Here is a 27510-nt window from a genome sequence, read left to right on the forward strand (position 1 = left end):
TGTACACCAGGGAATATTATGCAGCCTTAAAGAAAGATGGAGACTTTACCTCTTTCATGTTTACATGGATGGAGCTGGAACATAGTCTTCTTAGCAAAGTATCTCAAGAATGGAAGAAAAAGTATTCAATGTACTCAGCCCTACTGTGAAACTAATTTATGGCTTTCATATGAAAGCTATAACCCAGTTATAACCTAAGAATAGGGGGAAGAGGGAAAGTGAGGGGGGGGGAGGATGGGCGGAGGGAGGGTGATGGGTGGGACTAAGCCTGCGGTGCATCTTACAAGGGTACATGTGAAACTTGGTAAATGTAGAATATAAATGTCTTAACACAATAACTAAGAAAATGCCAGGAAGGCTATGTTAACCCGTGTGTTGAAAATGTGTCAAACGGTGTATAAAACCAGCGTATGGTGCCCCATGATCACATTAATGTACACAGCTATGATTTAATAATAAAAAAAAAATTGGCAAGCCCCTGAGTATTTCAAGACACTCTGTGGCTCTGGGTCATATTTGTGGACAAGTTCAGCTCCAGCCTCCTGGGCTCTGGCTTCTCATGTCCTTAGGTCTGTGAGCACCAGGTCCCTTGTAGGGTAGGAACAGGGCATACACACCACGCATAGGGTCCAGGGAGAAACATGAGGATGTGTGTGAGTTCCTGGCACGGGTGCCCAGCACTTTATAAACACTCAGTAGCTGAGACCCAAGAATGTCAAGTGATAACAGCATTAATAACAGTAATTTATCTCCACTACTATTAGCGTAAAATAGCACAGCGGTGACGTCAAATCATCAGCTGGTCCTGTCACCACTGTCCCCTGGGGAAAGTCAGTGCAGCCTCTACAAGCTGAAGAGGCCTAATGGAGAGTGGCTGGGTGGGGCCTGAGTCAGGACAACCTGGGACACCACAGCGCTGAGAGAAGAAGCTTTCTCCCCACGCATCTCCGAAATAGGAAATGAGAATTTCTTTAGTCCTTGCTCAAGAGAAAACACACATTTCTTTTTTTTTTGTTTTTGTTTTTGTTTTTGTTTTTTTTTTGTAGAGACAGAGTCTCACTTTATGACCCTTGGTAGAGTGCCGTGGCCTCACACAGCTCACAGCAACCTCCAACTTCTGGGCTTAAGCGATTCTCTTGCCTCAGCCTCCCGAGCAGCTGGGACTACAGGCGCCTGCCACAACGCCCGGCTATTTTTTGGTTGCAGTTTGGCCGGGGCCGGGTTTGAACCCGCCACCCTCGGTATATGGGGCTGGCGCCTTACCGACTGAGCCACAGGCGCCACCCCACACATTTCTTTTGATGTCGTGAGAAAATGCTTATCATTTCTTGCCATCTCAGATCTTTGAAGCTGCCCTTGAAGACTGTCGGATCCGGACCCTGCATCCCTCACAGCTCCTCTGCCATCTTCTCACGGGACCCTCCTCCCGGCCCTGCGCAAGGGCTGAGTATGCACGTGGCTGTGGCCACATTATCACAAGTGCCCCCTGCATTCAGGGGTTCTAACACTTCTGCAGAATCCAAGGGAACTCCTGAGGATAAATCAAAGGGTCTGCTTTGTTACTGGGAAGGTCAGTCCCCTCATGCTAGGTTTGTCTTGGCAGAAGGAAGCCCTTGAACCCCTTTGTTTCTGATAAAATGCAGCTTCGTGTACTTGGAGAGTGACAGGGACCGTCTGTAGGACACAGTGGTCACCTTCCTATTTACTGTCTGTGGACTTCTTTTCTTGTCCCAGCAAAGCATGACACAAGTCCTGGCTTCCATCTGCAGGACAAACAACCCAGCTCTTTGACAAGGAAAGCTTGCAGGTGACAACGTCTGCAGAACCCTCAGCCCTGGAGGACAACTTTGCGAGAAGGTCACAGTCTCTGATGCATTAGCGCGGCCGTCAGTCACTGTGCACGGGCCCCTGAGTTTCGTGTGGCCTCCAGCAGCTGTGTATTAGATGACTCCCCCTTTAAACTGCTAAGTGCTGCCGCCGTTTTATCGGCCAGTCGCCAGCAGGCTCAGGGGAGAAGCGCTATCTCCTGTAGCTATGAAAATTGATATTGAACATGGGAAGAAAAATCTCACAAGCTGATAGCAATTAGCTAAAAAGGATTTGTGGCTCCATGATTCATCACACCGGGGGACCAAAGTCATTTGCAGACACTGTTTCCAGAGCCCCATGCTCTTGAGCAGTCCTCTGTGCACCTCTCACGCGGTGTGACATCTCCTGTGTACATGGCCCCTTTCTGGAACGGAGGCCGTGGCAGTGGCCATTCCCTTCTATAAAGATGTTTCAGAGAGAAGGGCTCAAGGTGGGGCTCAGAGCCTTGTTTATATTTCAGATACTCAGGTCAGAAAATGGGAGGGAGTTTGAGAGTTTGATGTGTTTGTTTCACTTCTCTTAAAATAAAGGAATTTGAGACTCTGGGTCAGTAAGAGAATTATTTTAACACCTACATTAATTATTTAACATTAATAGTGCTAATTACGGAAGAACTGCCAGCCCAGGTACTTGTATCACGCTATCTGGGGCCCGGTTATGCTGAGGTCCAGCACCTTGGGACCTGTGGGTGGTGGCCCTGGCACCCAATGCTCTCCTCACAGACTCCTTTCCTGGTCTTTGTGGTGACCCTGTAGCTCTGGGTCATTGATTCAGATGCTGCTGAGCCTCTTGAGGTCACCACAGAATACGATCTCTCTGTTTCTTAAGTGGAAAGAATGTCCTTTCTCCATTTTGTTATCAATAAGGCAGACACTTGCATCAGTGCTGAGGCGCAGATCGAATGGCCCTCAAAGGAGAACTGACATCCTGACCTACATGTGAAAAGTGAAGGTTACCTTCCTGACCCTGGAGAGGTAAAACATGTCTGAACTAGTACCATGTACTCCCAATCCCAAAAGAAACATTTATTATGTGTTTCTATACTATTTATAAGTTGACCACCCAAAGGACTAACAAACTGGTCAATATACGAGCTGGTCACATAAGGAGCTAGGTCTTCTATGCTAATACGCACAGGTGGTACACGTCTGGTCTATGAAACCTGGGTCGACTTAAGGAGGTGGTCAGTGCAGGGAGGTGGTCGGCTGTGGAGGCTCTGCTGGATATATATAACTTCAATGTGTATATGCACATATGCATTGAAAAATTATGTACATTGAAAGTAAATCTTCTTTAAGGGGAAAACAAGTTACCACAGACAAGAGAAGTTATACATAACTGCACTGCTGAGGGAAGTAGGGTGAGGCAGGCTTCCACGACCTTGTCCCCCCTTTGACTCACAGGAAAAAGTGCGTCTGATCACAGAGGTCTGGCTGGAACAGGTGGCCTCTGCCAATGGCTGCGTTTGGGCAAAGGCCAAGCCAGTCCCTGTTGAAACTGCATCCGTTTCATCTTGAATTTTTCTGTGCATTCAAGCTGTGCTTCAGCAGGGCCAGCAGGAAACGGTCAGGGTGCGGAGGATTCCAGTGGTCAGGGATGTGAACCTAGAGAAGCACTTAAAGAAATGCAGGTCCCTCTGTGGAACAGCGGGTGGGAAGCAGAGACTGAGAGAGGACAGACGCATTCTCCAGGGCTGTGAGGTTCACGGCCAGGGCCGGTCGATGCCCAGTGGCTGTCCCTGCAGTAGGAGCTGCTTTGGGGCAGGTTCGAGGGGGAGGCTCCTTGCCTTCTGCTCCCGAGGCAGAACTGAGCAGGTTGCGAGGACCCATGTCTGCAGGACAGGTTTGGCAAAATTAGAGACAGTTCTCAGTTGAGTTGGGAGGTGATAACATTAATAGGCAGGACTTTCTTTCTAGAGACCAGACAGGAATACTCGGCATTCGAAAGAAAGGAAGTGAGGTGGTGAAGTGATATTCAGCCCACAGGGGAATCCAGCATGCTCCTGGGCCCCCACCGAGGGTCTGTTAATTACATCATGGGTGACATTCTTTTAGTTTAAGGCAGTGGTATGAGTCCTGGCTTGCAAAATAGCTACACTCATCACTTTCATAAATGCTAGAAATCAAAGGGGGCTCTGGGTCTGATCCGCTCAGCCTCAGCATCTGTGGGATCTGTCCTTTGCAGATTCTGCAGGGCCAGGTGCACCTGTGGGAGGCTTCAGGGAGCTCCGAAGCTCCCCCTGCTTCCTCTCTCTCTTTCCTTCTTTCCCCCAATGTTTGACCTGCCTGTTTGAGAGGCCACAGTGCATAACATCTCTGTGAGTCATGTCAGAAATGATCCCTGCTGTCTGTCTGGGAGCCAGCCCTAAGAACCGCCCCGCAGCCTGCTGCCCAGCCGTCTGTGCCTGCACCCTCTCCAGGCAGGCGATGCCCTTGGTCCTGACACCCCCACCTGCCTGGGCTTGTGAACCACTTCCTCCCTAAGCCAAGTATGAGCTCTCGACAAATGATGCCTTATCTCATCAGATGTGTTCCAATTAGAGCCCAGGGACATCGTGTGTCTCCCACTCTGAGTGTGAAGAATTCTAACCCGTACAGCACAGGGCCAGCGTAGGATTAGGTTACAAGCATCTCAGGAAAACCAAGCGGAGTGTCTGAACATGTCCCTGACACCATGTTCTCATGCCCAACACAAGTGCTATTTAGTACTCCTGGAAACTGGGTCTTAGGACCTGTGCCCCTGAAAGGTCAAGAGTAAAATGTGGGCGAAATGTGTAGATATGAGTATCCCCGTGGGAAGCACAGTCAGGGAAGGGAGAGCTCAGCCCTGCCGCTCCATAGGAAATGCAAGTGGACAGCGGCTGGCGCTCCACGTGGGCCCAGCTCCCTGTCTGATTACTCTGACCTTGGGAAGACCCGCTCCCCGCTGTGCCTGTAAGCTGAGGCCGAGAACCTGAGACAGGGTCAGGTGATGTCAGCAACAGGGGCCCAGGTCAGCTGACACCTGGCTACAGGAGGACCCAGGTAGAGAGAGGACCCCTAACGCGGGTGGGGTTGCACCTTCTGTTTCCCCAGCACACCCTTCCTGGCACAACTCGAGTCTCCATTGCCGGTCCCACTCTTGGCTTTTATCCTCTGTGTGGACTTTTCACTTAATGCTTTGCATCTCAGTGTTACGTCAAGGCACTGGCGCACTGGCCCTAATGTTCCCAGAAGCCACGGCTGGGTGTGGGCTGGGCACAGCTTGGGCCCAGTGGCCTGAGTTTGAATCCTGACTTCTGCGCTGGCCTGCTGTGTGGCAGGGAGGTCCCCTTTCCCGGTGCTCAGTAGCCTCCATGCATGAACCTCAGTCCAGGACCTCAGTGGGAGGGCTCCTTATGCCTGACTTGTGTAACTGATAAAGCGCCCAGGGCAGTGACAAACAGGAGCTAAGGACGTTACTTATTACTTTTCTTTTTTTTTTTTTTTTTGTAGAGACAGAGTCTCACCTTACCGCCTTCAGTAGAGTGCCATGATGTACACAGGACTCACAGCAACCTCTAGCTCTTGGGCTTCCACGAGTCTCCTGCCTCAGCCTCCCAAGCAGCTGGGACTACAGGCACCTGCCACAACGCCCGGCTATTTTTTGGTTGCAGTTCAGCCGGGGCTGGGTTTGAACCTGCCACCCTTGGTATATGGGGCTGGCGCCTTACTCACTGAGCCACAGGCACCACCCTATTACTTTTCTTTTATTTCAGATTAACATGAGGATACGAATGTTTAGGTTACATTGTTCTCATTTCTAAGGTTAAGTTCAAATTGTACTCCAGGCCTTCACCCCGGGGGGCGGGGGGCGTGCTGAACACCCTCACATTGTCCACCTTGGTGAGAACCAGCCAATCACCCTCTCTCCCCTCTCTCCCCATCCGTTCTCTCCCCCCCTCGCCCCCCACAATGTACTTGTGTTTTCTTTCCTGTGGGTGTGCAGTTGTTTGTATATTGGTTTCATAATAGTATGGAGTACATGGAATACCTGTTGTTCCATTTTTGTGATACTTTAGTAAGAAAAATGTGTTTCAACTCCATCCAGGTTAAGTACAAAAGATATAAAATCTCCATCTTTTGATGACTGAATAGTGTTCCATTTTATACATAAACCACAGTTTGTTAGTCCATTCGTGGGGTGATGGGCATTTGGGCTGCTCCCACATCTTGGCTATTGTGAATTGAGCTGCAGTAAACGTTCGAGTGCACATGTCCTGTGGTAAAATGATTTTTCTTCTTCTGGGTAGATGCCTAGTAATGGGATTGCAGGATCAAATAGAAGGTCGACTTTTAGTTCTTTGAAAACTCTCCATATATCTTTCCATAGAGTTTGTGTTAGTTTGCAGTCCCACCCCACCAACGGTGCAAAAGTATTCCCTTCTCTCCACGTCCCCAGCATCTGCAGGTTCAGGATTTTGTGATGTGGGCTATTCTCTCTGGGGTTAGGTGATATCTCAGGGTGGTTTTGATTTTCTTTCACTGATGATTAGGGACCATGTACATTTTTTCATGCATTTGTTGGCTATTTGTCTGTCATCTTCAGAAAACGTTCTGTGCGAGTCTCTTGCCCACTTATAAATGGGGTTGTTTGCTCTTGCTGATTAATTTCAGTTCTCTGTAGATCCTGGTTATCAGCGCTTTGTCAGCCTCATAGCATCTTCTCCTATTCTGAAGGCTGTTTGCTTTGGCCCTTAGCCGTGCAGGGGCTTTTTAACTTGATCATCCCCATTTATTTATTTTGGTGTTGCTGTAGTTGCCAAGGGGGTCTTCTTCATAAACTCTTTTCCCAGGCAGATTTTGTCGAGAGTATTTCCCACACTTTCTTCTAGGATTTTTGTTTCGGGCTAATGACGTTACTTATGGGTAAGGACACATTGCCTTGTTCTTGTTCCTGTGGCCCCAGTGCCAAGGGCAGTGAGGTGCAGGTGCTGAAGCACATCCCTGGCCCTGGGCATCCCCCTCTGCCTCGGCTCCAGACCACGGGACCCCCAGTCCTGGGCACCACCCCCCCCCCCCGCCTCGGCTCCAAACACAAGGTCCCCAGTCATTCTGGAAGGTGCAGGGCAGGAGGCTTCTGCCTCTATATCCTCCCTGTCTTGTACCAGTGTACATGGTGGCCTCCAGCTCAGCAAGGGCTGAGCTCCCAAGGTGCTCCAGAGCAGCTCCTCTTCCTGCCACTGCAGAGGTCCTGAGCTCCCGTGGATCGGTACCTGGCCTCAAGGATCATGGGCAGGGTGAACAGATCCTTCCTACGGGTGCCTGAGTGCACCTCACAGGGAAGAGCCTGTGGGACCGACACGCCCCTTCACGTAGACGAGCCAGCCCCACCAGCACTCACGCTGTCTCTTCAGAGCTTTGCGCTCTGCCCCACATGCCCCTTCACATAGACAGACCAGCCCCACCAGCGCTCACAACTGTCTGTCTCTTCAGAGCATCGCATTCTGCCCCTCTCTGCTGCCTGGAAACCTGGGCTTCGACCCACCTGCCTAGGACCTTCTGGGGTCACACACAAGGCAGGTGCATCCCCTGACTCTATCTCCTTAGAAGCAGCACACGGGAGCCACACACAGGCCCAGGGAAGCTGAGCTGCATGGCCGTGTGCTCCTGGGAGAGACACAACCTGGAGGGCCGAGCAGTTTGGAAGGTTAGAACTTCACTGGCATGACCACTGGCATGACCACCCAGGAGAAAACCCCAGGGCCTGGCTAGGGTAGCAGAGAGTGGTGCGGGCAGCGGGGAGGGGGCAGCCAGAGGGGGCAGCCAGAGGGCAGAGCAGCGGAGTCCCAGGTGCTCTGCACCCTCTTTTTTTCCATTTCCATTTTTTCCCATGATCTCTTTCCATTTTTTTCCATGATCTCTTGATTTCTAATTTAAAATATAGTCACATTGTCCAGATACTGTATTAGTTTCCTGTGGCTGTGGTAACAAATTACAGCAAACTGAGATGCTTACAACAGGAATTTATTTCTTCACAACTAGGGCCCAAATGTCTGGCACCCGGGTGTAGGCAGGGCCATGCTCCCCCAGGGGCTCCGGGAGGGCCCTCCCTGCATATTCCAGCTTCAGGTGGCTCCAGGCCCCACCTGCACCTTCCCATGGCCACCTCCTGTGCCTTCTGTCTCTTACAAGAACCACTGTCTCAAGGCACTTCACTTACTTCATCAGCAAAGACCCAAAGATTCCTTTTACACATGAGGTCACATTCACAGGTCTGATGAGTTAAGAACAGCATGTACCTAGTCCTAGTAAGACCACCATTCAGCTCCCCACAGATGCCACCAGAGACATGTAAAAAATAGGGTAAAATTGAGCAAACAATTGTGTAAAGATTTAAGGGAGACGTAAATAACTCAACCTCCGTGACCCTAAGAAGCACATTGTCCAGTGACTAGAAAAAAGCAGATGGATTCTTCACAGAGGTTTCCATGATTTATTTGACTTTTGAACAAAACCCATTGTGTATTTTATCAAGCCTTATTTTTTATTTTAGTGAGTATAATATGGGCTTAACATCAATCCTGGTGAATACTAGTGCAATTTGCTGATTTTGCACTGCCAGTAAGCCTTGTGTTCACAAAATTTTGATTGTTTCAGAGCAACATTTATTTTATGGCTTTAAACCAACAGAAAAGCACAGTCTTGATGTCAGACAATGTGCAAATATCCATGGCTTTTTTTTAAACAGAGAATTCTCCTTCCCTGCCTCATTCTTTTTCTTTTGGACTGAATTTGGACCACAGGCTCCCACATGTTTGTTGAACGACTGCTTGTTGGGGGTAAGCGCAAGGTGCACTCAGAAGTCGGGGGAGAGTGGTGGAGTGTATGATGGGAACGACATTTGCTCTGGCTTCAAGAACCTCTGGCAGGTGGTCTTCACTTTACCCTTTGGAAAAGGAAGAAGTTTGCAAAATTTTAAAGCAATGGGAGAACACACCATGCTTATGGATGGGAAGAATCAACATTGTTAAAATGTCTATGCTTCCCAAAGCAATCTACCTATTCAACGCCATTCCTATCAAAATACCAACATTGTACTTCCAAGATTTGGAAAAAATGATTCTGCGTTTTGTATGGAACCAGAGAAATCCCCGTATAGCTAAGGCAGTTCTTAGTAACAAAAATAAAGCTGGGGGCATCAGCATACCAGATTTTAGGCTGTACTACAAAGCCGTAGTGGTCAAGACAGCATGGTACTGGCACAAAAATAGAGACATAGACACTTGGAATTGAATAGAAAACCAAGAAATGAAACTAACATCTTACAACCACCTAATCTGATAAATCAAACAAGAACATACCTTGAGGGAAAGACTCCCTATTCAATTAATGGTGTTGGGAGAACTGGATATCTACAGGTAAAAGACGGAAACTGGACCCACACCTTTCCCCACTCACAAAAATTAATTCAAGATGGATAAAGGACTTAAATTTAAGGTATGAAACAATAAAAATCCTCAAAGAAAGCATAGGAAAAACACTGGAAGATATTGGCCTGGGGAAAGACTTCATGAAGAAGACTGCCATGGCAATTGCAACAACAACAAAAATAAACAAATGGGACTTCATTAAACTGAGAAGCTTCTGTACAGCTAAGGAGACAACAACCAAAGCAAAGAGACAACCTACACAATGGGAAAGGATATTTGCATATTTTGAATCAGATAAAAGCTTGATAACTAGGATCTATAGAGAACTCAAGTTAATCCACATGAAAAAAGCCAACAATTCCATATATCAATGGGCAAGAGACATGAATAGAACCTTCTCTAAAGATGACAGATGAATGGCTAACAAACATATGAAAAAAATGTTCATCATCTCTATATATTAGAGAAATGCAAATCAAAACAACCCTGAGATACCATCTAACCCCAGTGAGAATGGCCCACATCACAAAATCTCAAAACTGCAGATGCTGGCATGGAAGTGGAGAGAAGGGAACACTTGTACACTGCTGGTGGGACTGCAAACTAGTACAACCTTTCTGGAAGGAAGTATGGAGAAACCTCAAATCACTCAAGCTAGACCTCCCATTTGATCCTGCAATCCCATTACTGGGCATCTACCCAGAAGGAAAAAAAATCCTCTTATCATAAGGACACTTGTACTAGACTGTTTATTGCAGCTCAATTTACAATCACCAAAATGTGGAAACAGCCTAAATGCCCACCAACCCAGGAATGGATTAACAAGCTGTGGTATATGTATACCATGGAATACTATTCAGCCATTAAAAAAAATGGAGACTTTACATCCTTCGTATTAACCTGGATGGAAGTGGAAGACATTATTCTTAGTAAAGCATCACAAGAATGGAGAAGCATGAATCCTATGTACTCAATTTTGATATGAGGACAATTAATGACAATTAAGGTCATGGCAGGGAGGAAAAGCAGAGAGAGGGAAGGAGGGAGGAGGGGTGGGGCCTTAGTGTGTGCCACACCTTCTGGGGGCAAGACATGATTGCAAGAGGGACTTTACCTAACAAACGCAATCAGTGTAACCTGGCTTATTGTACCCTCAATGAATCCCCAACAACAACAAAAGAAAAAGCCTGAATTTGGGCAAGGCCTTCCGGTTTTCTATGCACGTCATGGGTTGAATGGTACTTGCTCTTTTAACTATGGAAACCTCAGAAAATGACCGTTTTTGGAAACAGGATCTTTGCAAATGTAATGGGTTAACCTGAGTCCACCCTGGAGGTGAGTAGGCCCCTAATTCAATGTGACTGTTGTCCTTCCAGAAAGGACACCCCATGAAGAGAAAGACACAGCAGCAGGATGGAGTGGGGACCCGGAGGGTGGGCAGCAGGCTCCACAGCCAGGGGAGAGGCTGGGACACAAGGAGACACACTGGCAACACTCTGACTTTTGACTTCAGCCTCCAGAGCAGGGAGACAACAGACTCCTATCATTTACGTCACCTCGTCTGTCCCACATTGCTCTGACAGCCCCAGAAGGCTACCGTGGGACACCTCCTAGCTGCGTGTCAAAGCCCCTGGTCAATGGAGGAAGGACAGCCTTTACAAAAATGATGCTAAGGTCATTGGTCACCTATAGGGAAAAAATGAACTTCAAATTATATGAACATTAACTCTAAATGATTTAACTGTAACACATGAAAGTATAAAACTTTTCAAAGAGAGGGAAGGTAAACAACTTCAGGAACTAAGGTTTGGTGAAAAGTTCTCAGACACGACAAAAAGCAAAATCTATAAAAGAAAAAGAGATGATAAACTGGTCTTTATTAACCTTGTTGTTATTATTTCTTTGATTGCTCTGCAGTAAAGGGGATGGAAGGACGATCTTTTCTCAACAGATAAGACCAGAAGAAAATGTTGGTGAACCACATGCCTGACAAAGGGTAGATGTGGAGAAGGCATACAGAGATTTCAAAACTCAAAAAGAAAAATAATGCAATTTGGAAAGAGCAACCTGGCTTCTCACCAAAAGCATATGGCGAACACCAAGAGTATGAAATGATGTGCACTCCGCTGGCCATTAAGACTGCGCTGAGCCATAACTCACACTGACTAGAACAGCTAAAATTAAAAATAGTAGCAAAACAAATGGTATGATGAGGAGGAGAAACAGAATCTCTCATGCATTACCAAAAGGAACGTAAAACAGAACCCCTACTCTGGAAAACAGTCAGGCAATTTACCAAAACAAAACAAAACCCAATTCAATGCAACTAAAACCACTTTTCATACAACTCAGCAATTGCATTCCTGGGCATTTAATCCAGAGAATTGACAGCTTATAAAAACCTATATATGCAGTACAGTTGTTCAAAGGTTTACTTTCAAACACTTTGAACTATAAACAATCCAAATGTCCCTCAGTAGGTAAATGGCTAATCACGCTGCCCTTCACACCCTAGAATTGTGGAGTATTCCTGGAATATTGTTCAAGCCAGAAAAATGAGAAACTCTTGATAGACACAACTCCTTGGATGGAAGCTTGAGGGTATTACACAAATGAAGGAAAAAGAAGAAAAACTCAAAGGATGACATGTTACATAATTCCATTTGTAAATCTCATATAATATTCTGGAAATTACAAAATTATAGAGATGAAACAGCTTAGCAGTTGTCCAGGTTTGGGATGGTAGGGGTGAGGGGTGAGTTTGATTATAAAGGAGAGGTTGGTGCTGTCCTCGTCCTAAATCTTGATTGTCACACAAGTCACGTGGAATGGCACAGAACCATACACACATTATCACAGAGAGGCACGACACTGTCCATTGTACAGTTTTACCTACACAGGCACCACATCCCTGTCAGACCCAGGGATTGGTGTGCAGGTGCGCTGATAAAGAACACGCCCTCGGGGGTGGGGAAGACACAGGGGCCTCTCCACACCATCTTTGCAACTCCCTGCAGAGCTATAATTATTCCAACACAGAAAGTTCAGAACAGAGGACAAGAAGCAATTGTAGGCCAAACGTATAAATGAGCAAAAGAAGAGAAAATTAAACCACAGGCATTCAGAGACGTTGCTTAAATGACAAAATACTCAGCCACATGGCAAATGGCAGGACAGTGCCCATGTGTGGGCTTATCTAATTTTAAAACATGTAAATTCACATATATGCAGTTTGTTGGCACCAACTGAGTACAGAAAAGCAGGAAAGAGTCGGGGCCACCAAGGCGGGTGGGAAGAGTGAGGGGCTGGAGGAGGAGGAAGCGGGACTAAGGCAGTCTTAGGAAGTTTGCTGCTCTCGGACCTTGGGGCAAAGATGGGAAGATGAGATTTGAAAAGCCAGTGGTCAGTACAAAGCATAGCTTATATTTTTCTATGGATTTTTCTGTGTGCTTAAAATATTTTCCTATTTACTACAGAGAGCGAGGGGCAGAGGGAAAGAGACTGTGCAGCAGGCCGTGGGGACTGCATTCCCCACCCCAGGCGGCCACGGCTTCAGAGGCAGCACAGGGGAGAACACCAGCATTCCCAGCCTGCTGATTTAACTGCATTTTGCTTTGAAATTGCATGATAGATTTAGAGTGATTTCTGATTCAATCAGAAGAGGCAAGTGTAGAGACTGTGTGGATTGAATACGAAAAAAAAGAAGGTACACCCATCCCAGAGGTGGCAGATCCTGGTGACAAGTCTGAGGGAGTGGGAGTGAGGGGTGAGTTTGATTATAAAGGAGAGGTTGGTGCTGTCCTCGTCCTAAATCACACCCTGTCCTCGTTTCCATCACACCCTGTGCTGAGGGTGATTGTGCCATCAACAGGGAATGCCAGGAGGGGAGGGAGGGCAGCAGAAGGCAGCCACCTGCATGCCAATGAGGTCCCTGTTCTCAAGGCATTGTCCTTTCTGTCCTCACTCCTGGATTTGGATTCCAGGGCACTCCATCCAAGAAGCCCAGCTCTGGATGAAAATCCAAAGTCCTTTCCCAGAGCACATGGGCCTCCAGGGATCAGTCCCCTCCCCAGGAACAGAGCATTGCTTAGCATTCTACTATGTCTTTGAATGGAGAATGGTTCTGGCTTTTGATCAAGACCTGTTGGGCCTCCAGGACACCAAAAAGACAGTTTATTTCAGTCCTCCTGGCATTACAGAGGAGGTGGCTGGGACTTGAGCAATGGAGTGCTCTCTCCAAGCTGATAAAGCTGGTGGGGCACAGAGTGTGGGCTGCGAGGCCGATCTTGACCACCAACCCTTGACCTCTGGGGCTGTGAGCAGCCTGTCTAGAGGAGAGTTTGATGGGTAACTTTGTAACAGCATGGAATTTTGTAAAGTGAAAATAAGTTAATTTAAAATTAACTCAAAACTGATTTGTGGACATAAAAATTTGTGAAAAACATCTGGTTCTGCATAAAGTCCTCCGTGTCATCATCTCCACTCTGGATATGAACACAACTCCACCCTTTGAATGACAGAAATGCCCAAATTGATTATAAAGCAGCAAAAACACCTGAAGAAGTGTGTTCCCAGGTGGCTTTGTCAAAAATCACAGAGGCTGATTGGATTTGTTGGGTGGCTTCCAGTTAGGCTGGTACTGGATATGTGACGTTTAAGTATTTTATGTATACCCAGAGGCCCTTTTCTGAATTACAGAGCTTTTGCAAACACTGAAATAAATACACAGAAATGCTAAAAAAAATTAAAGAAAACATTTCCACCTCCTGCAGTTCCCTTGCAACCGGCTGCTGGGCTGAGGTTGACAAGTATGCAAATACACGTCCCACAGCAGCCACACAGCGCATTTCACAGGGTTTCGGGTTCCTTATCAAAAGGTGTGCAAAGGATTCTGGGCAGCAGATCAAGCGGTTGACGCTGACAACCTGACTTTGCTCATTTTAGCTTTTATAAATTAGATGTAAATAAACAAGCCTGTGGGATAAAATGTAGCTCGGTTTTCATGGCCAGGCATCTGATACTATGATTGAAACCCTGAACAGCTGGGAGCAGTGGCCCCGTGTCCACCTCTGGGCAGTGTAGGAGCAGAGAGGATAGGCCCACTGTGAGGGCAGAGCAAGATGCGTACGGCTGGTCGGAGCCTTGGCTGTGAGCTGGAGGGGAGCTTCAGAATCCAGACCCAGAGAGGGTACTCTTCAAATTGACCCTGGGGAGCTTCTGACTGTTTCCAGACTGCTAGGGAAGGGACCAGAGCCAGGGAGGAGATACAGTTTGACAACAAGCCAGAGAAGAAGCCACAGAGACAAAAAGACGGGGAAGACTCGAGTATGACCCTGTCAGCACTGTTGCCACCAGAGCAGGTCCCCAGGAGGGACCCTGAGAGGAGGATGTGAGTGCGAGCAGACGTTTTGGGGGGTGATCCCAGGAAGCAGCAGTAGAGGAGTGAGCAAGTGGTACAGGGAAGCTGGGGTCATCCCAGGATGCCCTAGTGGCAGGAGAACACTGTGGACACCTGGGGCTCAATCCAAGGAGGACCATGGGGCCCCCAGACAACACGCTCTGCTTTGTGGTTGGAGGAAGCGGATGTTTGCGTTCACCGACTCCCTCCCACCCTTCACAGTTTGAGGGCTGCTAGCAAAGCATTGATTCCACTGCGGGGGGTGGTGGTGGTGGGAGTGGGGACCTGTGGCCTTCTAGGTCCTTAAGTGTGGCATTTTGGCTGAATCCAAGTTTCACAGAACAAATCTTTTGATTTTTATTCATACATTTTTGTTCATCATGTATGTGTTTTATTTTTTAAATGAATGTATTTAAAATACCAAAGAATAAAATAAGTTTCCATGAAATAATCTTCCCAGACTGACCATCACAATCAGAACATCAGTAAACTGTAAGGGATAAATTGACAACTACTACACTCATGATTTAGTTCTAACTTCCCCCACCTGCTGGTGCCACTACCCGCATGAGGCTGGTTGGAGAGAATTTATGAGAGTCGAGTATCCCATAAGAGGTGCTCCATGCCTATTTGTTCGATGGAAGAATGTGTTGACAAATATATGAATAAATGAAATATGAAGGCTATATGCCATGCAGTGGGGATACATAGGAGCCCAGTGAAGGGTTTTCAGCATCCTTTGTGGGTACACCATTGAGTTCCCTCTAGGACAGTGCAAGAAGGTTTGCAGCAAGCATTCTGGGAACTCACATGGACCTGATGTCATTGCTCTGGAGCATCGTCTACATTCTGACCCCAGGATGGAAAGTCCACATGAAACACAGACTGGAAACAATAGTAAGGGAAAGTGTAATATCAGCAACATGTCAAGTTAGCTGGATGATTTTGGAAAGTGAGAACTTACTTTCTCACCTGAAAAAACTGTAGTGCTAATCTTGATAATCTCCATTGCTTTATACACCAAAACGATCCACAATTCTTTTTTAGAATGAATAGGAATTTAAAAATACATTCCAAAATCTCTACTCTATCCATAGGAAAATTTAATGTAGTTGACCCTTTGTACATTTGCCATTCCTCATGTTCTTTATTTCTTTCTTCTACTCTGAGTTACCACCTGGAAATGTTTTCCTCCAGCCTAAAGACTATCCTTAAGCATTTCTTGTAATGAGTCTCTTCTGGAAGCTCAGATTTTACTTATCTGAGAATGTCTTAACTACCATTTTTGAAAAAATATTTTCATTGGTAGTAGAATGCTGGATTATCAGACTTTTTGCTTAACCAATTTAAAGGAGTACTTTTGCCTGTAGGCTATTGTGTTTTCAGTGAAAACCTAGACTTCATTTGTAACATGGTTTTCCAATAGAACCTCCATAGTTGACCACCTCCCTATATTGACCACTTCCTTAAGTTGATCTCAATTTTCACAGCCTAGACATGAACCACATGTACATATCAGTACAGTAGGCTTAGTTCCTTATTGTAACCACCTCTGTATGCTGACCAGGTTGTGACAGTCCCTTGGCTGATCAACTTACAGAGGTTCTCCTGTAAAGTTTCTTCTTTGGATGCTTTCAGGATTCTTTTATATATCTTCACTTCTCATCCATTTTGACCCCAATGAGGTGGAGATATATGACGTACCAAAGAATTTACAATAACTGTTTTATGAAGGCTCATCAAACTCAACAAAATACAAATAAACAACTCAAAAAATGTAGCAGAATCAAGTGCAGTGGCTCATGCCAGCAATCCCAGCAATTTGGGAGGCTGAGGCAGGAAGATTGCTGGAAACCAGGAGCTTGAGAACAGCCTATACAACATAGAAAGATCCAACCTGTAAAAAAAGTAATAATAATAAAATAACTGAGTATGGTGGTGCACACCTATAGTCTTAGTTGGGAGGCTGAGGTGGGAGGATCCCTTGAGTCTACGAGTTCAAGGTTATAGTGAGCAATGACCACACCACTGCACTCAAGCCTGGACAACAAAGTGAGGCCCTGTCTCTAAAAATAATTTTCTTAAAGAGAAATTTAATAGAGTTTTGAAATAAAAATTTAAAAAAATCAGTGGATATTCTAGAGTTGAAAAGCACAATGAATGAAATTAAAAATACAATAGAAACATCAACAACACAATAAAAAGAATCCATGAGTTCAAATATAGGCTATTTGAAAATATAGAATTGGAGGAGAAAAAATAAAAAGGTATATATATGTTTTGCATGGTTTCTAGAACAAGATCCATAGAGCAAGTTTGGGGGTCACTGAAGTAGAGAAGTAGTGAAAGGCAAAGGAGAAAAAAGGTTTTCTAAAGAAGCTGAAGAAAAGTGATGCCAATGAGTAAAATGAAAACATCAGAAGGTCTACAACTCACCAGTAAAAGTAGGTGTAATTCAAACTTAGAATACTCTAATACTGGAATTGTGTTTTCTAAACCACCAATACTTTTAGTATGGATATTAAAAGACTAAACTGTTAATAAATAATGATACCTATAGCCATTTGTTAAAGGATTTGTACTATTAAAAGATGTAATTTGTGACATCAACAATTCAAAATACATGTGTGGAGGTAAGAGGAGTTAAAGCTTAGATCTTTTTTTTGGTACAATCAATGGCAAGCTGTTATTAGTTAAAAATAACATGTCAGGGTAGTGCCTGTGGCTCAAAGGAGTAGGGCACCAGCTCCATATACCAGAGGTGGTGGGTTCAAACCCAGCCCTGGCCAAAAACTGCAAATAATAATAATAATAATAACATGTCATAAGATGGCTTTGTATAAGCCTCATGGTAACCACAAATAAAAACCTATAATAGATACACTAAAAATAAAAAGCAAGGAATCAAAATATACTACTGGAGAAAATCACTTAACCACCAAGGAAGACAATAAGAAGGAAAGCAGGTATCTACACAAATAGAAAACAACTTAAAAAATGGCAGTAGTATTTCCTTACCTCTTAAGAATTACCTTAAATGTAAATGGATTAAATTCTCAACTTAAAAGACATAGAGTGGCTAAATTAGTTTTAAGACTCAATAATATGCTACTTATAAAAGACTCATTTTGCCTAAAGGGACACACACAAACTGAAAAGGGATGGAAAAGACATTTCATGCAAATGGAAACCAAAAGAGAGGATGAGTAGCTATAGTTATACATAACAGAGAAGTTCAGTCAAAAACTGTAAAAAAGAAAATAAAGGAAATACAAGTAGGTCACTATATAATAATAAAGGAATAAATTCTGCAAAAGACTATAACAATTGTAAGTATATTTGTACCCAACACCAAAGCACCTAACTATGAAAAACAAATACAATTTGATCTAAAGGGAGAAATATGCTGCAATGCAATTATAATTGATGATGATAACACACCATTTACAGCAATGGAAAGATCGTCCATACAGAAAAGCACCAGATATAAACTTCACTCTAGATCAAATGGCCCTGGCAGAGATTTACAAAATGTTCCATCCCACAGCTGTAGGGCACACCTTCTTCTCACTTGCAAGAGGAACATTCTCCAACTTAGGTCATATGTTAGGTCTCAAAAGTAGGAAGATTGAAATTATATCAAATATCTTTTCTGACCGCAATGATACACAACTAGAAACAAATGAGAGGACAATCTCTGGGAACTTCATGAATATTTGAAGATTAAATAATATGCTTCTGGATGACCAATGAGTCTTTAAAGGAATATTTAAAAATTAAAAAAAATACTTCTTGAGACAAATAAAAATGGAAACAAAATGCAAATTTCTGCAGGAACAATTCTAAGAGGAAACTTCATAGCAATAAATACACATCTACAACAAAAAAGATGATCTGGAGTAAACAATCCAACATTGCTCATCAGGAACCCAGGAAAACTAAATTAGTAGAAGAAAAGAAAAAACAAATATCAGAGCAAAGATAAATGACATAGAGAATAAAAACAATACCAAAATGCTTTACTTGGTGGGTAACATCCTAGCCCAGCCTCAGAGCTCCAGGGGCTCCGAGTCACCGGTTCCCGCTGGTGTGTTGGTCTTGATGGTCCCACACCAGATGCTCTTGCTTGAGACTTTTGAGCACAGGGACTGCCTGTAACATGTCTGCTATGTTGTGACTCAAATTTGAAAGCTGCCCATTTCCCTGGAAGCACAGGTATCCGTCCTCAGAGGTGGGGCCCAGAAAGACAGAAGGACAATGGTCAAGGGGTTTCTGAGACTGATGTGTCTCTGCTTGAACAAGATGCCTTCTCGTGTTTTTCCTTAAAGCAACTGTGTCACTTCTTTTGGACTCTGCTGTGATGTTGACTGTTTCCGGGCATTTTCCCTGTCCTGTGTGAATTGCTCCTGGTAGCTCACCCCCTGAGTCTCTGACTCCCCTGCCCTTGTGCTGCCTCATGGGACCAGGCTCCCAGGTGAAGCATCTGAGCTGGGTTCTCCCTCTGCGGGGATCCCAGGAGATGGTAATAAACCACGCCTTCATGCTACAAAGAAAGTAATGTTTAAAATTTCCTTTGGTCAGCTTTTCAGGAGACTTTTAGCCAACATGGTGCCAAACTGCTGATAATGTCATCGATATTACAAATCACTATGACCAGTCTTGCTTTGGGAAGCCTCAGTCCCAGGGTAAACTCAGGCTCCCTGGAGACCTATGTGAAACCTCCCTTAAATATGAGCAGTGCCTGGAGAAGGCTGATGGTGCTCACCTGTGTGCAGACGCAATATGGGAAGAACACTTTGGAAGACAGTACTAGGGGAAGTCAGCCCAAGCACTGGGGACCCCACCTCCCCTCCCTGTGCCCACACTCACCTGCACCCTGGGGCAAATGGCTTCTCCCTGTCTTGGCAGGACACGTCGCCCACACCAGCAACCTCTCTGCTCTCTGATTTCCACCTGAGTGCCTTGTTTCTCACCTAGTTTCACTGTTCTGCTGCATCGCTGGATCTCGAGGGGCACACATCAGACTTGAGGGGGTCTCATGCACACAGACTCGAGCCCTACCCTCATCCCGCCGGCCTGGCATGGGCCCCTGGGAATGCACATTTCTAGCAGGGTCTCAGGTGATTATGTTGCTGCAGTGTGGAACCCCACTTAGAGAACTACTGCTCCAAAACTCAGGTGAATTTGGATGATCAAGTTCAGAGGGCTTTTCAGACCCCGCCTGGGGATCTCTGCTGTGTCAGACCCTAACCCTCGGGCCCTAAAACCAGCAGGAGGACTTGGAGAAACCTGGCTCTGGCCGGATGCCAGCCAGCTCCCCATTCTCACCTCACCCCCAAGCATGAGAACACCCTGGAAATTTTAATTTTGTATCTCTCTTCCTGCTTCCTTTTGGAGAAAGTGGTTCACTCTTGCACTTGGTCATTTAGGAAACATTTCCAGTCTTTTTTTTTTTTTTTTTTGTAGAGACAGAGTCTCACTTTATGGCCCTCGGTAGAGTGCCGTGGCCTCACACAGCTCACAGCAACCTCCAACTCCTGGGCTCAAGCGATTCTCTTGCCTCAGCCTCCCGAGTAACTGGGACTACAGGCGCCCACCACAACGCCCGGCTATTTTTTGGTTGCAGTTTGGCCGGGGCCGGTCTTGAACCCGCCACCCTCAGTATATGGGGCCGGCGCCCCACCGACTGAGCCACAGGCGCCGCCCACATTTCCAGTCTTGATACCGTCCTGCTTCCTAGTTCAGCATGAAAACAGGAGCAGTTTTCACAAGTTCATGTGAGTATTCCACCTCAGATCCCAGCGGATATATTGGCATGTCCCTGGTGTGCTGCTGTCCCCTTTCTCCACGTCAGCTGCTGTATGTGAGGAGGAGGATTTGTACTCCATGGTCACCTGTGTGTCCTTTTCTGGGAGGCAGCCTGGGAGCCCTCAGAGTCACCCCCAGGCAGTTGTTGTGTCACAGCAAAGGCTGCTGGAGACAGATAGCGTGGCTAAGTGCTTGACAAATTTCCACCTCCTTTCCAATAAGACGGCATCCCATTTTCTAATAAAGCTGATGAAACCTGATAAAAACCTTAGAGGAATCAAAGGCCCCCAGGCTAAGTAGAATCACATCTCGTGAAATTCCACATTCAGCATCGTCTATATTGGAAATATTAAAAAATTCATATATAGTGAAATGATAGATACTTATGTCACTATTTTAAAAAGTTATACTGATAGAGCTGCCCCTCGTTCCTCACTAAAGAGGCACTTTCCTGAATATATGAAGATGCGTTATTGACCTGCGGTCTGGGTGCAGCGTTCTCGGTAGTGATGAATTCACCCTGAACCATCTATGCCCCGAGTCTGATCGGTGTCTGTGGCTGGACTTGGGCAGAATGTAATCAGTGCCTGGAACTTGGAGAGACCCCTGGGGTGACAGCTGGCAGTGAGACCACAGAGGTCCCACGTTGTGCAGGCACACGTCTGGACGTGTGACGCCAGTTTGCACTTCCACATTCCCTAAGGTTGGCTCACCTCTTACACCTAAGGGTGAGGGAAAGGTGTGGATGGGGCTTCCTGCCCTTCTGCAAAGCCCCTGCAGGCTGATTTCTTCCTGGATACCACTAGGAAGAGAGCACTCTCCTGACTTTCCAGGGGACCTGGAGATGCTGCGGCCTTCCCACAGGGGGCCTGGTCAGCCTCTACCCCACCCAGCTGTGCATGTAGGAGGGGCTGACACATTTTCAGGTCCCAGGCTGTGAGTCTGGGTGCTGGCCAAGAGAGGGAGGAGTTGAAAGGACCAGTCCTTTCACTGTCTGGAGGCAGGAAGTGGGTGCAAGGCTGAGTTCCCCACTTAGTTTTGATGGCTCTAAATCAGAGCACAGGTTTTTGTGCACATTCTGGCCAGACGGAGGGCCTGGCTTGGGAGTTGTCCAAACCAGGCAGCTACACCCACCTGCTTCAGCCTCCTCTTCCCTGCAGAGTTCCCAGAGGGACCCTGATCCGGCTACTTGGGCGAGGCAGGCCCCTCTCCACCTGCTGTGGGGTCCCTTCCTGGCTTCCTCCCCATGCTGAGGGTCTTTCTTCTCCACAGCCAGCAGGACCCTGAAGCCCACCTGCCTCACATACTCTAGATGTGGCTGCTGGGATAGGCAGGGCCCCTTTCAACTTTTCTTCAGCCCTCACTCCCTCTGACACCTGACATCCATATTAACTGGAGTGTTTACTCACTCTCTGCCCCTGACTTGGATGCAGGCTCCGCTGGTCAGGGCAGCCTTCCCCGGCCATCACCTGGTGGCTGTCACCTGGCTCTGTCTCCAGGAAACCATGCGAACACCTTGCCTTCCTCTCATTCTTCAGGTCTCTGCTTAAATGTCACCTCCTCTAAGAGGCCCTCCCTGACTTCTTCTCTCTCTAATTATGGAAGCTTCTTACAGGTCATTTATGGTCTGTGACAGCATTAGCTTTTGAGCATAATGAGGGCAGGAGCCAAGTCTAAAGACATTTTGAAACGTATCCATGGGGTGATAAGTATGGTGTCAGCTCAGGTAGATTTGACGGATGTTTGCCGATGGGATGAAGAAAATGGACACAGAACCACGAGCTGCACGGTGGCCACTCAGAACCACTCAGGGAAGCCGCCCAGGGGCAGAGGCGGCTGGGAGACCATGGAGGCTGCTGTCACCTTTAAGAGTGAGCTTCGGGCGGTGCCTGTGGCTCAGTCGGTGGGGCGCCGGCCCCATATACCGAGGGTGGCAGGTTCAAACCCGGCCCCGGCCAAACTGCAACCAAAAAATAGCCGGACGTTGTGGCGGGCGCCTGTAGTCCCAGCTACTCGGGAGGCTGAGGCAAGAGAATCGCTTAGGCCCAGGAGTTGGAGGTTGCTGTGAGCTGTGTGAGGCCACGGCACTCTACCGTTGGCCATAAAGTAAGACTCTGTCTCTACAAAATAAATAAATAAATAAATAAATAAATAAAAAAGAGTGAGCTTCAAATGAATCCTGGCACCAGGATATAAATTCTCGTGGATGCTATCGCGAGAAGGCCTCACTCAGCTGAACGTGATGAAAACCTCTCAGATAATCGCAGCAGCTGGCAGGGAGCAACTTTCAGGAAGAAGCAGGTTTCTAGCCCCGGAGGCAACAGCCCTGAGTTTCTGCACATGACGACGGGGAGTCCAACCTCCTCCTCTGGTATCAGCACCTCTGTGCCCTCTGGGAAGACCCTCTCCCTCGCCTGGGTCTGTCCTACAGGTGGGAGGTCATCCAGGTACCTGTGTGCCCTGCCTGGGGTCAGCCTCTCTGCCCTGTGCTCTTGGCTGGAGGCCAAGCTGAGGCCCTTCTCCCACCCTGCCTGACTGTGGCCACAGAGCCCACTCCGCTCTGACACCCACCAGGTCCCCGTGACCCCCCAGAGCTCTGACATGGGTCTGCGTGGGGCCCTCCACAGCAGAGTGAAGAAGCTGCCTCTGCTGGGCCTGCCAGTCCAGTGACCCAGGAGTTCCCACATGAACCCTCTGCTCTTCATTCTTGGGCTAAATCTGGAATTTTTTTATTCTTGCTAACTTTGTAGAACCTCAGGCTCTCTTTGGAAACAACACCCCACATAGCGTGGAATTAGTTCACTCCTTCAGTAAAGACATATGTCCCGTGCACAAGCACTGTCTTGAACTCTAGAACATTTTTAATTAGTTTAAATAAAAGGGGGGGTCTCTGCCCTCACGGATGGAGCCCACTGGGGAAGGTGAAGGGGCCAGAGTGAACCTGGGCACATCCTTGGGGTGGACGGTTTGCTCCCCGGTGCAGTAGGGTGTATGAATGGAAGGTGTCGCTCTGCAGTGCACTGCTGAGCTCTGAGAGCCACAGGTTAGCACAGGGTGTGTGGACCTGTACTTGCCCCTGAGTATGAATCCCACATTGGGAGGATGATAGGCCTTCCCTAGAAGGTGCCTTTTTGGGGAGGTGTGTGGAGATGTAAAGTACAAATGCTTATTCAAACTCTCCTAGGTCATTTGGGAGCTTCTATAACTCTGTGAAGGAATGATGCAAAGTCAATTTCAGGAAATCCCAAGATAAACCACAATGGTTTCATATAGGAAAGCAGATATTTTAAATTTTAAAATTGAAACTGATTTCAGAATTACTTTTCAGAGTTTTGTTATTATTGCTATTGTTATTATTATTTGTTTGTTCCCATGAGACACCCAGGGAGTTCATTCAACATTCTGGGCCAAGAGTGGAGCCATGATGACGTGAACCCAGGGCTATGAGCTTGTGCCTCCTGCCGCTCTCAGAGCTGTCTGGCAAACTGACGAGCTGTCTGGGCAAACTCCCATCACAGGAACGTGGCCACAGGGCACACGGGTATCTCAGCATCTGTGGAGATATTTCTAGATTATAAAAAAGACAAATACACCTTCCGTGAGAACCTGTAGCCAAAGGCTCACTCAAGAGTCACTGGGCTAAGATTGAAAGTCTTGTTGGATGGAGACAGAGAGAGAGATGGAGAGAGCAGAGATGAAGTGAGGGGGGGAGAGGGGCGAGGACACAGAGAGGAGACACGGTACATGCCTCGTCACTGGGGTTTCTCTGAAAGGGACTCTGCCATTTGCTGAGAGATGAGGGTCTTCTGGAACAGGCAGAGTGAGGGCTGTGAGGGGAAGCCCACGAGCTGTTCCTCTGCAGACTCACATTTGAGAAGACCGACAAGAAAAGCCATCGGCTCGCACAGGGAGGAGGTTTGGGTCTCCCCATTCAGGCTTTCAGAAGCCAAGTACCCCCAAGTAAGGAAAATGACCTATAACAAGCAGCTCTCAAAAAGATTCAGTTAGGGGTGGGGACCCACCGGGCCCTGAGGGAAGCTCAGAAATGCAGGTCGGCACTAGAATGCAAGTTGAGGATATCTGCTCACCATGTCTCCCCGATGCCAGGAAACCTCCTTCTCTTCCAGAGTCAGTGGGCTGAACAGCGCTCCCCTGAAAGATTCCTCCCCCAGGAACTGTGATGTTACTTTGTGTCCAAGGAGGGTGTTTGTAGATGTAATTAAGTTAACTAGCTGGAGATGCAACCATCCTGGACCAAGGATCCCAATCCAATGACGAGTGTTTGTGTAAGAGTCAGCCTGGCTGCCATAACCAGACCTGAGTGGTGTAAATACCAGAAATGCTGTTTCCACAGCTCTGGAGGGTGAGAAGGTGCTGGTCACAGTGGTGGTGGTGAAGACTCTGCCTGGCTTACCCAGGTGGCCTTTCTCAGATGACCCACCACCCTCTCCTGTGTCCTCATGTGGCCCTTCCTGGTGCCCCCACATAAAGCAAAGCTCGGCCTCTCCCCTCCCCAAGCCCCCCTCCCTCCGGAGATCTTCCTCGAGGCTGTAGTGGGAGGCCCCTTAGCTCTGAGAAGCACTGTCCTTTCATTTCTCTTTGTCAACTTTCCGGAGATTCACGCACACATTCTGGGTTAGAAAGCACAATTTGTCAAGTGAATTAGTCTATAATCTTCAGAGATACAGTATATCTCACTGTCCAGACATTTCTCATTTGTGGCCATCGGTGACCACCTTGCCCCACTTTGTACTGAATGTTGGTGTAAATTGACCTTCTAACACTTAGTGGTGCTAGATTGGTATGGGACATACATGAAGCTGGACCAGTGTCGGTCCCCACTACCCCGTACCAATGAGGCTGTTATGTTGTCCTTGCAAGGTGCCTGTCATCTCTCTGGGGTGGCCCAGGTGGTAATGGGTGTGGCCGCGATGAGATCCAAACTGGCCATCCACTCCCTGCCACGTCCCCCCTGCCCTTGGCCTCTCCTTCTCACTGGACTGGGAAGGCTCCAATGAAATGGAACCACATCCCTTTGGAAATCCATTTAGTGGCACTGTCCCCAAACAGTCCCACCAAGCAGCAGGCTGAGTCCAGGCTGCCAAGGAATCCCACACCTCACCAGAGTCTTGGTGCTTCAGACGGAGCGCTGGGAGTCATGTCCAGCTACTCCCAAGGCCACAGGCCTGACTGGTGCTGCCTCACTTTGGCAGCTGCTTCCATTTCCAAGACACAGCTACTGCTGTTCTGCCCCAGAATGGGCAGCGTTTCCAGGCTGTGAGCTTCACACTTACCAGCAAATGTGATTTCATGGGAGGCTCCATGAGCACCTTAGGTAGAACTGATCTATCCTCTGCTCACTGGCTGTGAATCTGGCAAAATACTTTTCTATAGATGTCACTTGATCAATGGAAATTCAAAGAAGGAATTTTTTTCAAGTTAGAATAATCTAAGACATGTTTTTGTGTTTGCTCTTTGACATAAGGCAAAAACAGATTATTATTACAGCAGTGACCACTGCTTCCTTCTCATCAAAGTCAGTGAGGTAAGAGGAAGCCCAGTCACTGGGTTCAAATACACCTGAGGGTAACAGACACAGACATCCGTGAGACATTGTGAGAGGGCGGAAGACGCTTTAATAGTCTCAAGTTGCCAATAATTCCTGGGTCAATTATCAGCAAATTTACACTTAATTAAATTCAACAAATTATTACCTATATTAAGTTATCATTAAATAATAATATGCTATATGTAATATAGTATAATATTCAATTACGTTAACATTATACTGGGTGGGCATTCCTAATCCAAAAGTCAGAAACCTAAAATGCTCCAAAATGCAAAACTTTCTGTGCATCAACATGAAGTGGAAACTTTCACACCTGACCTCACATAACAAGTCACACAAAATGATTAAAATAATGTATAAAATTGGGTGGCACCTGTGGCTCAAAGGAGTAGGGTGCAGGCCCCATATACTGGAGGAGGTGGGTTCAAATTAAAAAAAAAACTGCAAAAAAAATGAATAAATTTTTTAAATGTTATTAAAAATATTATTAAAAATAATAATGTATAAAATTACCTCTAGACGGTGTTTATAAGGTCCATATGAAACATAAATGAATTTTATGTTTACATGTGGGTCCCATATCCAAAATGTCTCATGATGGGCAGGGTGCAGTGGCTCACGCCTGTAATCCCAGCGCTGGGAAGGCCAAGGCAGGTGGATTGCCTGAGCTCATGGGTTCAAGACCAGCCTGAGCAAGAGTGAGACTTTGGCTCTAAAACTAGCCAGGCATTGTGGTGGGCACCTGTATTCCCAGCTACTTGGGAGGCTGAGGCAAGAGAACCACTTAAGCCCAGGAGTTTGAGGTTGCTGTGAGCTGTGATGCCACCGCACTCTACCAAGAGTGACAAAGTGAAACTCTGTCTCACAAAACAAAACAAAAAACAAAAAAAGTCTCATATGTGTAATGTGAATATTCCAAAATCTAAAAAAATCTGAAATCTGAAATACTCTTGTGCCAAACATTTCAGATAGGAATACTTAACCTGCATAATTATATTTAATAGCACATTAAATCAGGCTATTGCATTAGATCATCAGCCCTGCATATCTGCACAGCTGGTGTGTGTGTAGGAGATGAGCATGGGTATAGGTAGAGGCCTGATCTGTGTGTCGTGTCTGTCCATCTGTGTTGAGAGAGATTATAACAGGTGGGTGAAAGTGACTCAGATGGAGGCGTATGACATAGCCACTTACTTTGGGAGTAATGGGACAGCAGAGCTAGAAACACAGTAACCAGTGGCAGAGGAGTGGGTCCTGGGGTGACCGGAGGCAGCCCTGAGGGGATGGTCCGTCTGCTGCAGGTTGCAGGGAGCTACATCTTGCAGGCTGGCCGAGCCCAAGAAGCAGAGATGAGCAGAAGGTGTTTGCAGGTGGAGGAATGCCAAGCAAAAGGCATAAATACGACGAAACCCCAGTGATGTGCAGGAAAGGAGCAGTGGCACTGACTTATTCCACAAAATTATGACTGGCGTTGAA

Source organism: Nycticebus coucang, chromosome 1 (assembly GCF_027406575.1).
Source record: "Nycticebus coucang isolate mNycCou1 chromosome 1, mNycCou1.pri, whole genome shotgun sequence".
NCBI lineage: Eukaryota > Metazoa > Chordata > Mammalia > Primates > Lorisidae > Nycticebus > Nycticebus coucang.